The sequence below is a fragment of the Marmota flaviventris genome, chromosome 12 (genome assembly GCF_047511675.1).
Source record: "Marmota flaviventris isolate mMarFla1 chromosome 12, mMarFla1.hap1, whole genome shotgun sequence".
Taxonomy (NCBI): Eukaryota; Metazoa; Chordata; class Mammalia; order Rodentia; family Sciuridae; genus Marmota; species Marmota flaviventris.
In genome coordinates, this window is record NC_092509.1 from 30,080,919 (window position 1) to 30,093,898 (window position 12,980).

General features: G+C 38.5%; 2 protein-coding genes across 2 annotated transcripts in view; one reads left to right on the top strand and one right to left on the bottom strand.

Annotated features, from left to right (window-relative positions):
* The window catches only part of Thnsl1 (threonine synthase like 1), a 115,808-nt gene extending 107,674 nt beyond the window's left edge, over positions 1-8,134 (bottom strand). The window contains exon 1 of the mRNA XM_027953113.2: positions 8,063-8,134. The gene's annotated coding sequence lies outside the window, so the exon portion shown is untranslated. The remainder of the gene's footprint in view (positions 1-8,062) is intronic.
* Positions 1-12,980, top strand: part of Prtfdc1 (phosphoribosyl transferase domain containing 1) — an 87,540-nt gene that overhangs the window by 43,547 nt on the left and 31,013 nt on the right. The gene's annotated exons all lie outside the window — the stretch shown is intronic.

A 12,980-nucleotide genomic window follows, 5' to 3' on the forward strand; every position in this document is an offset into this window, starting at 1 on the left:
GAGGATAGGACTTGGGGTAATGTCCATGGTGGCAGGTTGAAGATGAGGAACCCACATCAGAAAGAATCAGTTGTGTAGGTAAAGAACCAAGTAAGGGGTGGTCTCTGTGAATCATGGTTTAGTCTTTTCTGGGTACTTCTGGGATGGCTAGAGGTCCCTAGAATTTCAGATGTATTCTGGAATGTTCCTAGAAGAAAGGCTCAAAGCCTTGTAGGAGCCCTTTGGTATCACATGCTCTTTGCGTGTGTGTTTGTGTGTGTGTGTGTGTGTGTGTGTGTGTGGTGCTGGGATGGAACCCAGGGCCTCAAGAATGCTAGGCAAGTACTCTACCACTGAACTGCATCCCCAACCTTTTGGTGGAAAATCATAGTTGGTTATATAAACATCTATGGGGAGAGACATCTCAATGAAGGTCTATGGTAGCGTGACCTATTCCCAGAAGTGGATTCTTCCCAGGGCTGGGGTATTACTTAGTGGTAAAACATTTGCTCAGCATGTAGGAGGCCCTGGGTTCCATCCCTAACACAGCAAACAACAACAAAAGTGGGTACTTCCCCAGACTAGCTTTTGTTAACTTCGAAAACGCTAAGGAAACTCTTAGAGCTGCAGATTTCTAACCAAAGAGAATCTTGATGGTGTAAATTTGAAGCCCACTCAGGATATGGAGGCAACCTCCTTTATTCCTATCAGATAAGCTTTATCAAATTGAGGCATCTCTGTTAAATCTCAGAACTTTACAGTTTATTTAATCCAAAGATTAAAAGTTACAGTTTACAATATAGAAAGACTAGTACAAGGTCAGTGAAAAATAAATGGTACATTTTTCTCAGCAACCTTCGTCAGAGGTGGCCCCATGCAGAGCATCACACTGCTGACATGAGGAAGTACAGAATGAAAAGAATATTAAACCAGGAAAATCAGTTCCTATTCTTGCTTCTGCCAAAACCAATCCTGTGAATTTTCTAGGCTTTATGTTCTTTCAGGAGTTCCTTTTTTAGTAAACATTATAGGATGATTGCATTAAAATTAAAACTCGTCAAGAACTAAGATTGTGCCTGTTACTTACTTCCTATTGTTTACATAACCTTTGTATTGACATGTGACACGCATATCAAAAAGTAACCAAATCAAAGAAATGTACAGCTCAATAAATTTTTTACCAAGTGAACCCACTTCCTCTGGAGCACCTAGGAAAATTTAACAAATGGTATGCTACCAACTATTTGCTTTATTAGTCTTCAACTTATAAAACATGCTTAATTAGTTACTAAGTATGGGAGAATGATCCAATTCTCTTTTCCCACAACAATCTCTATATCTGTTATTCTGTTTATAGGAGAAAATTTGTGCCAAATAATCTACTCCACCTTTTATAGCCTTCTTAAAATCAACAGATATTTATTGAAAGAGTAAATGAATGAATATCATAGCCAACAATTATGTCAGTACCAAGAGAGTGAGGGAGAAAGAACTCAGCTACTCTTGTTAGTATACATTGTTTGCTTTTGCTCATAAGAATTGATTCTTTGTCCCTTGTCACTTGTGGTGAGAGAAGAAAGATTTCTGTGCATCAATGTCTTTCTCTTTGGTCTAAGCGTGAAGGAAAATGTAAAAGTCAACTTCCTCTGGAACACCTAGGAAAAATCTCCTTTCCTAAAATAGACAATGTGCACTGGATTGGAATTGATAAGGTGTAGATTCTAGACTTGGACAGAAGTTCATCGGGCCTCTTATCTATAAAAGGACAGAACTGGACAATTGCTAGAATTCATTCCTGATCTAAGGTTGCAACAGACATTCTTTTTTTTTTTAACAGGATGACCTACTGGAGTTAAGGGTGCAGTCTGTGGCCATGGAGCAGATAAAAATAAACTGGGGCGCCACAATAGTGAGCTGTTGGCATCGGTCCACAGCTCTATTAGTTGGCCAATCAAGCCAGGCAGGCATTAATGCCTAACTAGAATGTGAATTGTTGCTTTCCAAAAGAGCAATTTAAAGATTAAGGAAAAAAAAAAATTCCTGGGCAATCTCTATCCTTCTCCCATCCAGCTAAACTGGCAGCTTTGATGAGTAATCCATCTATTGCTCTAAGCCACCAAGCCTTGTTCTTTCACCCCTTCACTGCAGCAGTTTTCATTGCTAATAGTAATGCCAGCTGTGCAGGGAGGGGATCTAACTGAACACAGCCCTCTTCACTGCTCCCAGCCACCTCCTAACAACCCAATTCATAGACAGATGTTGAGGGCAGTTGTAGTGAGATTGTAATGAAATTCTGGGGCTTTGGCCCTTGTGGGTGGGTATCTGTAACAAGTCACCCTGTCTTTAGTCCATCTGTTGGGGAGTTGGATACTCATATGTGTCCGGGTTGAGAAATTCACTGCAAATGCAGAGTGATGAAACATTAACATTAATTCGATGCCTGACCAGTACAACATGTGAAAAATTAAAAATGAAGTTGTGCTGTTTGGGCTTTAAAAATATATATTCGTTTTAGTGAAGTGAGGCCTTAGTAGTCATTTCTTCTTAAAAGCAACTTTCCATCTATAACTTCTATTTTCATTCCATGATGACAACATGTGTTTCCATGCCTACTCAATTTCTTTTACTCTTCTAATTGCTGACATTATGCCAACCAAGAAACACCCATTAAGTTTCTTTCTTACATGGTTGCAGGTTCCCTCTTTCTGACTGATTTGATCTTACCCTGCATGGCCATTCAAGAAACAAGAAGCAAGAGCCTGGCATGGCACTTGAGCAATAGAAGCATTTTATTTTTAATTTTTTTGTAGTTGTAGATTAACAGAACACCTTTATTTTATTTGTTTATTTTTATGTGGTGCTGAGGATCGAACTCAGTGCCTCATGGATGCTAGGCAAGAACTATGCCACTGAGCTACAGCCCCAGCCCAATAGACAAATTTTAACTGTGGCCTGTGATACATAGATTCATAAAGAAACCAAGATATAATGTTCTGTTAAATTGTGATGCTATCTGAGGCATAGAATTCTGAAGAATTTTAGAAAATTAGGCATATTTCTAATAGTTGACTTTGATTTCTGAGTTATCATTCCTTTGAACTTGGTTAGTGTGCGTTACAACCTTCATATAAAAAACTGAAAACTCTAATTTCAAACACCTGTTAGTGACAAGTTGCTATGAAATAATTTCCTTTCTGGAAAATGCAGTCTCTTTTTAAAATATTTTTTTTAGTTATACATGGACACAATATCTTTATTTTGTTTATTTTTATTTTTATGTGGTGCTGAGGATCAAACCCAGTGCCTCATATGTATGAGGCAAGCCCTCGGCCACCGAGCCATAGCCCCAGCCTTTAAATGGAGTCTTTATGCCAAGACTTTATATTTATATGAAATATTCATCCTGAGTCATTGTAAACAGCTCTTAATCTAGATATTTGTTATTTTTTAATTCTAAAAATAACAATGTATAAAATGTAGGAACTAAAATTCACATGAACTGGCTTCCAAATATTACTATATTGATAAGTGACTTGGTTTGTATGATTTTTTTATTCAATGAATGAATTTGATGAGAACATATAAAAGAATAAAGAACTACTCATGCCAGAGTTTTTTGGTTTTGTTTTGTTTTAAATATCATCTTTCTTATTGTTGTTTATTTTTTATGTGGTGATGGGGATTGAACTTAGGGCCTCATGAAAGCTAGGAAGATGCTTTACCACTGAGCTATCTCCCCAGCTCTTGATTTTGTTTTTTATCAAGTTATTCTCACAAAATTAGTTGGCAAATTCCTTCTATTTCTGTCTCCACTCAAGATTCTAGAAGGGTCTGAGGTGTTCCCTTTCCATTAAATTGCATGAGTTCAAGGGCAACTTTTGGGGCTGCAAAAGTTGATGTGAAAAATTCAGATGCAAGAATTCCAAGTTGCCTAGGTTATATAATCAGCAGCCACAGAGCCACAGGCTTTGTGTGGCCTTTTTATTTCCTCTCAGCTCTGTAAACCACACATCCCCAGGAGAGTGGCCCTGAGTACCCACACTAGTGCAATGTTCTGTTTCTCACCATCTGCCCTGTGTTCATTTAGGTGTTCACCAGAATTTGTATTTGGAAGAAAATTTCTGGAGAGATAAATACTTCTCTTCACTGAACAATATGGGAAATGGTATCCAATAAAGGAGGGGGGTTTCATAAAGGAGAGTTAGGTTGCATTAGTAAATTAGGTGAGCTGTGGAAGTCTACCTATGGATCAGCAGGATAGAGTGACTTAAAGTGTTTCTAATTGATTTTTAACCGGGTTCTAACTAGCAGTCCCTACATATCTATTACTTTCTTCCTAAATGAAATCTGAGTTCATTTAAATCCACTTTCTACCAACTTCCTAAATCCCCAATACCAGTAGAGTCTACAGATGCCCATGTCGATAATAAAGAAAATCTACAAAAAAAGAGCATTATTGTGCAATTCAAAAGACTTCCTGCAACATTGTCAGCTATTCTGTAACTGAATTAGGGCATTGTATTATTGTGGTAATATGTTTAAAATGACCATCATTTGTCATAGTCATCTGTCTCTATTGTCTTGAAAATGTGGATTTTAGAGAGTTATGTTGTATTTTCTCTTTCTAAAATACATGGTTCAAATAGGGTGTCTCTAATGATAGCACAATATAGTCCACTTTCTGGTTAGTTTGAATTCAGTATATATTCAAAATGCTCTGTTAGATTTTAATCTGATAGATAAGTGTTTCCTCTAGCCAGTTCTTACCACCTAGGTTTTGTGGAGGATATTATCTTTTGTCAGGAGTAACAGCTCATTCTGCCTGGCCCCACACAAACAGCATGGCTGCTAACGGTCATGTACAGCTCCAAAAGTATAATCCCAACCCATTTTATCATAGATCACTTCCTAACCACATGGTCATAAAGGAATTCCTTTGCTTGCTCTAAAGGAAAACGGAGTTGTTCTTTAACCTCACAAGAAGACTGAGTCAAACTATTGTGGAAAGTTGACAAATGCTATTGTCAACTAAAGTTGTGGCAGACACAGATTGACTTCCTGGGTCCCAGCAATTTCCATAATGGACCTGACCATGTGACCCGCTAGAACACAGCAGTTGATAAAAGGGTAGTTGGTCCTTTGTTCTAAGTACTCTGTTTAGCAGCCTAATATTTGTTAAGACTGCCATAACAAAATACCATAGACTGGGTGGTTTATGAACAACAGAAATTTATTTCTCACTGTTCTTGAGGCGAGGTACCGGGCATGGTTGGATTCTCGTGAGAGCTTTTTATGAATTGTAGATGCCTTCATTACCTTCTAGCAACCCTATCTCCTTATTGTGTCACATTGGGGATTAGGATTTCAGCATATGAATTTTAGGAGAAAAAATATTCAGTCTGCAACCATATCCAATACAAGATTGGCTAATCATTATAGCTCACAGTTACCAATGATTGGTCCAAGGTGTAGGCATATGATACAAGTCAGACCAATCAAGTCTTAGAATTTTTCACACTGAAGTTTAGAATGAGAAAGCCTTTCCTCCTGGTTAGAATGTGAGTTTGGAAATGGAGTAGAAGCAGAGAAAAAAGAAGAGTTGTCTGCATCCCTGTTTCTAGAGTGTCCCTGTCGCTCAAACTATCTGGCATCCTGCCTTCCTAAGCTTGGTTGTTCAACTCTTCCTTTTAATCAATCATCTTTCCATTTAAAGTAGTTTAAATGAGAATCCTATCACATGTACCCGAGAAAATCCTGAGTTAGACACATATCAAAAAGAGTACTTTACAATATCATTTTCAATGACTAGTAAGCATTCCCTTATTTGCATATATTTACAGATTTTTTTCAGTATTTACTCCCATATATTTAGACTGCTTAAAATCTTCTTGCATCTTAAGTAATGCTGTGATAAAAATCCTTATTCATAATGTTGGGCACATTTATTAAACTTGCTCCTAAAGCCAAAAATGTAATGAAAGTTTTTGATACATTATCACCAGATTTCCCTGCAAAGCATTCGTATTTAATGTGTATTTCCAACAGTCAGTTTGGAAAAGTGTTTGTTTTTCATGTTGTCACCACCTCCAGATATTATCACTCTATTTCTTTAATTTGTTTCTCAATTTTACAGGCAGAAAGTGCCAACTCATTGGGGTTTTTTGTTATTTTTTAGTTTGCACTTCTTGGGAAAAACAGGTCATTCTTACAGAGAAGCCCTGGATTTCCATCAAGTTCTAGAGTGTCATGTTATCATTTCACTGAATGCCTCGATTGCTGACTGACTCACTCTATCAAAATGCTAACAGGGTTTCCTGCCATCAAGGAGTTTTCTCAAAACATCACATTGCCTAATTTTGATCCAAAGTACTAACAGCCTTCTTCATTCTGATGGGAGGGGGGGTAAAATGCTATCAAGAAAACATCCTAAGAAATAAGAGCAGGTAACAGGAGTATTTTTGCTTTATTTTGCTTGGCTGGTGGGGGATTGAAAAGCCCTTTAACCTTCTCCAAGGAGGAGACTTTCTTTTAACTTGCAGTGTTCTCACTTTTATTTATTTATCTTAATGCCTACAGTAGTTTGTCCTTTTGTTGTGTGTTTGCAATGACTTGGATTCCACAGGACACATTTTGACACTCTTTCCCTTTCTGATGGGTCTTCGGTGCTGGACTACCTAGTGCGTCTCATGAAGGTGTGAATGACCCTGTCTTTCCTCTGTGGTGGTTTCAAATAGGCACATTTGCTTTTTCTCCCCCCCCCCCACTGGGAAGGGACTAAAACTAGCATGACAACGTCAGAAGATGGTCTTTATGAACTCTAGGATTCTCAGGAGGAGGCTTTGAGCAAAGGCAGGCCACTTTTCGTAATTAAAGACTTCAGAGCACCTGCTATTGAATTCCAGACTCCTGTTTTCCAGGACTTGCGTGTATTTATGTGATATGAGCATAATGTGACAATGTAACAAGGGTCAGGGTCAGCGGAGGCTGGAGAATTTTCACTGTGTCATTGCAGGGAAAGAAAGAAAGGGGAAGAACTATTTTTATTTTTAGATTAAATATGTGTTGCATAACTTGAAGTGGCCTGAAAACTATGTGAGAACTTTTTTTATATAACAGGTTCATACTAAATTATTATTGTGATGAGTTCTAAAATTGCATTATAATATTGATTTTCATCTTTTAATCAGCTCCCTCCCCTACCCCACCTTCCGCCCTCTCTCTCTCCCCTCCTCCCAGGATTTTAGGTTTCCTTTCACTTTTATTCCAGAACTGGACTATTTCCCTAAGCTTACACCAGGCCTCCTGTGCACTACCTCCCACATACTCTGACTCAAACATAGGAAACTACTTTATTTATTTGCATAAGAAAGTTTAAAAATTCCCAGAAGAAAGAAAAAAAAACCCTACAGAGATATAGAAGTATCGTGGCTCATAGGATACAGGTTTCCAGTTTAAATTTGATACAAGGCATAACTTCCCTAGACCTTAGTTTTCACACTTATATGAGAGAGGAACAGACTTTTTGCTAGGGCACATGAGGTTTTACGATTTTAGAAGACTTACCTTGTATAACAAGTAAGCCCCTCTCTGTTTATTTCAAACCCAGAGGAAGCCAGACCCCAAGTCCTATTCAGCTCACGAACCACAAGCATTTCGCCTTCTCTTTCTGAATTTTAACCTGATCCTCCTCCAGCTCATCACTACCATTTTCTGATGCCCATCCAGGGCCAGGCTATATTTGAGGCTCAGAAGAGTTAATGTGCCCAAGGCATGCAGTATATAAGTAGCACAACCTGGTTGAACCCAAGTTGTCAAGCTCCAAAGCCACAGTCTTCACACTACACGGTGTCTCCTACGAGGCTGATGGTTTTTAAACTTCTTTCAGCACTGAAACCTTTTAAGTGACATTTTTCATAAAACCTCAAAATGAGGCATCTCTGGATACAGCCAAGTAGGAACCCAGTGTTGGCCACTTGGCCTCATCCACAAGCCTGGATTGATCCCAAGGTGCTTTCATAGAACCCTGAACAGCATGAAGTAGAAAACACACACACTGCATATGACCGTGACAGAGCAAACCCACCTTGCCTCCTATGGGGAGTCTCTGGGTAAAGTTTAAGTAGTCAGTGTCCTCGGAGGCAGAGTTGCAAGAGCATGACTCACAGCGTAAGCTTCCAACAGCCAAAGACTAGCAGAGCTGCCCTATTTTAATCCTTCCTCTGAGGGCCACAGAAATGTTATCAGGAGGCAGGCAGCTTTGTTTTTCCTCTGTCTTGCCCTATGGTATTTCCAATAGACATGATAAGTTAGGAGCCTGTGGGGGTCAGTTTTTGACCACGGACCGTTGCCAAGTTGATTAGAATTGATTGAATCACTTGCCTAAAGTTGAACATAATGGTCAATCATGAGGACTTTGCTATGTGGGAGGCCTAGGTTCACATTCCGGTTCTATCATTTATTTAATCAATTAAATAAAATCCATCACCATGAAGGTTAGGTTAGTTATTATTCGTAGTAGCATTATTATAATTAATGAAACTTATATTCTTCTAGTTATAAGATTGGGGTTATAGCTCAGTGGTAGAGCACTTGCCTCACACATGTGAGGCCCTGGGTTAGATCCTCCGCACCACATAAAAATAAATAAAGTAAATATATTGTGTCCATCTTTAAAAAAACTTAAAAAAAAAAGAAAGAAAGAAAATGAAAAGAATCAGTGTTTTCAAAGACTTTATTAATATATATTACTATTTACTAAGACATGGGCCCATAAAACTTTTTTTTTCTTTTTTGTTAAGTTTGGATAGTTTCCTTCTGAATTGTTTGAATTTTAAGTGAGTTTTCTTTCTCCAATATGTACACAGTTAATCCACCCAAATTCTGATCCTATAACTATCTGTCTTTTTAACAGACATCTGACTGAAAGAGAAATGGAAGTAATAGTGTATCAATGTTAGTCCCTTAATTGTGGCAAAATGTACCACAGTCATGTAAGACTGTTTTAAGTAGAGAAAACTGGGGAGGGGTTTACAGCAACCCTTTGTACTAACATTGATTCTTTTCTCTAAGTTTAAAACTGTTTTCAAATTAAAAATTTGTTTTAAAAAAGAGATTTATGAGAAGAATCATTTATGTGTAATTATCATTTCTGAAGCTCTTCATTCCTTTAAGCATATCCATAATTTCCTTCTGCTATGGTTTTCCTTCTGCCTGAGATTTTTTTCCTATAACATTTTTTGTAGTGCCTATTTATTGGTGATGAATTACTTCAGCTTTTGTCTGAAATGTTCTTTATTTCACCTTCAGTTGCGAACAGTATCTTTGCTATGTAAATACTTCTGGGTTGGCGATCTTCTTTTCAGTACTTTAAATGTGTTGCTTCACTACCTTATCACTTGTATTATTTTTAGCCAAAAGTCTACTGTCGTGGATTTTATGGATTGACATAGTTTTCTTCACGTGACTTGTCCTTGGGCTCCATTGAGCTTCTTGGATCTGTAGATTTATACTTGTCATCAAATTTGGAAATTTTATAGCCATTTTTTCTTCTGATAGTTTTCTTCACCCCTTCCCTTTCCCAGGAATTCTCATTATACATCGGGCCACATCTTGAAGTTATCCCACAGCTCACTGAAGATCTTTTTTTATTTTTTAACATTCTTTTTCTCTGTGTGTTCCATTTTGCTGGTTCTATTTCTCTTCTCTGGCTCACGAATCATTTCTTCTGCAGTGTCTAGTCTGCAATGAATCCTCTCCAGTTGTATTCCTTTGCTTTTCCTGCATGACCAATCTCCACAAACTGAATGTATTAAGACAAAAAACTTTTATTATGTCACAGTTTTCATGAGACAGAAATCTGGCATAGTGGAGCCGGGGCCTCTGCTCAGGGTCTCCCAAGGCTGAACTCAAGGTTGTCAGCTGGCTGCATCCAAACAAATTCAATTAGGGAACATATCTGCTACAAAGGTCCTTCCGGTTGTTGGCTGAATTCATTTTCCTGAGGTCACGTGACTGAGGTCCCTGTTTATTTTTGACTGTCAGCCGCGGGCCTGCCCACCATTCCTGTCACATTCCTGTCACATGGCAGTTCTCAATGTGGTTGTTTGAACACTCAGAATGCAATTCTAATAACTGTTTTAGTGTCCTTGTCTTCTAATTCCAACAACTGGGTCAGTTCTGGGTCAGTTACGACGGGATGGATTGATTCCTCTCCTCATTTTCTTACCTCTGTGTGCCTGCTAATCGTTCACTGGACATCAAACATTGTGAATTGTATTTTGATGTGGAGTGAATTTTTAAAATCATGTTTAATTGTGCTAAAAAGAAACCCAGGCAACATAAAATTTAACATTGTAATTGTTTTTCATTACATAATTTAATCATGTTGAGGGTATTCATGTGGTTGTGCAACAGATCTCTAGAATTTTTTCACCTTGCAATACTGGAACTCTATCCACTGAATAGCAATTCTCCATTTCCCTCTCTTCAGAGTTCCAAGAAACTACAATCTTCTTTTTGTTTCTCTAAGTTTACCCACCTCAGATAATGTATGTAAGTATCTTTTTGTGATTGGCTTATTTCACTAAGCATAATGTCCTCAGAGTTCATCCTTGTGACGTGTGACAGGATTTCCTTCTTTGTTAAGGTTGAATAATATTCCTAATATTCCATTATAGACGTTTGTCCCATTTTGTTTATCTGTTCATCCATTGATAGATATTTGAGTTCCCTCTTTGGCTATTATGAATAATGGGTGGGTGGGCAGATACCTCTTTGACATCCTGCTTTCAGATCTTTTGGAAAGATACCCAGAAATAGGATTTCTGGATAATATGATAGAGTATTTTTATTGTCGAGGAACCTCCCTTCTGTTTGCCACAAAGGCTGCAGCATTTTGCATGACCTCCAATAGTGCACAGGCATTCTATTTCTCTGCATCCATTATCAACACTTGTTATTTTTCTGGGTTTTTTTTTTTTTCCACTTTTTAAAAAAGTAGCCATCTTAATGGGCATGAGGTGATATCTTGTGGGGTTTTTGTCTGTTTTTTTTGTACCAGGGATTGAACTCAGGAGCACTGAACCACATCCCCAGTCCTTTTTTGTATTTTTATTTAAAGACAGGGTCCCACTGAGTTGCTTAGGGCCTCACTAATTTACAGAGACTGGCTTTGAGCTTGCCATCCTCCTTACTCAGCCTCCCGAGCTACTGGAATTAAAGGTGTGGGCCACCGTGCCCAGCTATCTTGTGGTTTTTGATTTGCAGTTCTTTAATAATCAGTGAGGATGAGCATATATTCATATGCATTTTGACAGATACATATTGTCTTATTCCTATAAATATTTTTGAACCTTGTTTAGGTAGCAGTTAAGTTACTTGGAAGTAATTTGATGCTTTTAGATTTTGCTTCTTTGATTTGTTAGGTGGGTCCTTAGCATATCCTCTCTCTAGGGCTTATTCTTCTTCCTTACTGGGGCAAGACCTTCCAGAGTACTGTACTCATGGGAAGAAGCATTATTCTGGAGCCTGTTTGTATCAAGTCCTGTTTCTTCCAATCCTTTGGGGGCTGGGGTGTTCTTTCCTAGGCTTCATTTCCTCATATGCATCAGCCAGTCTGCTGAGCACTTTGCTGAATTCTCTTTCTGGTCAGCTCTCTCCTCTCTGGTACTGCGTCCTCCAAATTCCAGCCATCTTGATTCTCCTGGATTCTCAGCTCTGTCTCCTCCACAACGACAGTCTGTGGGAACTGCCTGGGTTCTCCTTCCCTATGTTGTGGCCTGAAAGCTCTATGAAGACAATAAGCTGGAGTAATCAAGAGGCCACTCATTTCTGTCTCTCAAAAATTGCTGTCAATTGTTGCCTGTCTCATAGATTTCTATTTTTCTTGTTTTGGGAGGAAAGAGGGTAAATCTGTTTTTTGTTAATCTATCTTGGCAAGTAGCAGAAGTCACAGGGACTTATCCAAAGTATAATGAAATGCTCAAACTACAACAATAGTAAAGTTTTTTTTCTTCAAATGTTTTGAAATGAGAAAATATGAGCTGAAGATATAGCTCAGAGGTAGAGCACCTGCCTAACATACATGAGGCCTTGGGTTCATCACCCAGCATTGCAAAGTAAATTAATTGATGATTTAATTTAAAGACAAGCTTCCAATCAGGAAGTAGTTTCACAAATCCCATTATGTTAAGGATATCATTGAATTTTAGAGGAAATGAATTTTACATAATCAAAGGAAGATCATATAAGAGTGAACACCTGAAATTCTAAAATTCAATGTCATCTTTCATGTAGCATTAACCTTTGGCCTTTGTTATCAGTCAGTAAATACAAAATTGGATCCATTTATGGGCATGCCCAAACTACACTGATTTTGGTTGAACTTTTCCCACCTTCCCAATCAAACAGTGATTCTCAGGGTCCTCAAATGGGTCCTCACATGTGTGAGCTGCAGTTACCACCAAATACCTGCCACCTTCTCTACCAGTCCCCACTGCAGCTCCCGCTTTCTATGTTTCTGCCTGAGGAGTCTCATCTGGGTCATTTGTGAAATCTTTGCTTGACAGTGCCTATTGTTGTGACCACGTCTGTGACAAGAATTCTTGCAAAGCTGCCAGTCCTCTGACACGAGGGCAGAGCTGGGTTTCCCACAAAAGCAAGGGGCCCCAAATTGTCCTGAACATACTGAACATACCTTATTTCTGGTTTTAATCTCTCAATTTTTTTTTTTTTTTGGTACCATGGAGTGAATCCAGGGGCACTTAATCACAGAACTACATCCCCAGCACCCCCCCAACCTTTTTTTTTTTTTTTTAATTTTGAGACAGGATCTCACTAAGTTGCTTAGGGTCTCACTAAGTTACTGAAGAAGACCTCAAACTTGGGATCCTTCTACCTCAGCCCCCTGAGTCCCTGGGATTACAGGTGGATCAAGGTGGATCACAGGTATGTGCCACCGCACCTGGCAATCTCTCTCAAAATCTTCCAGTCTCTGATGAAAG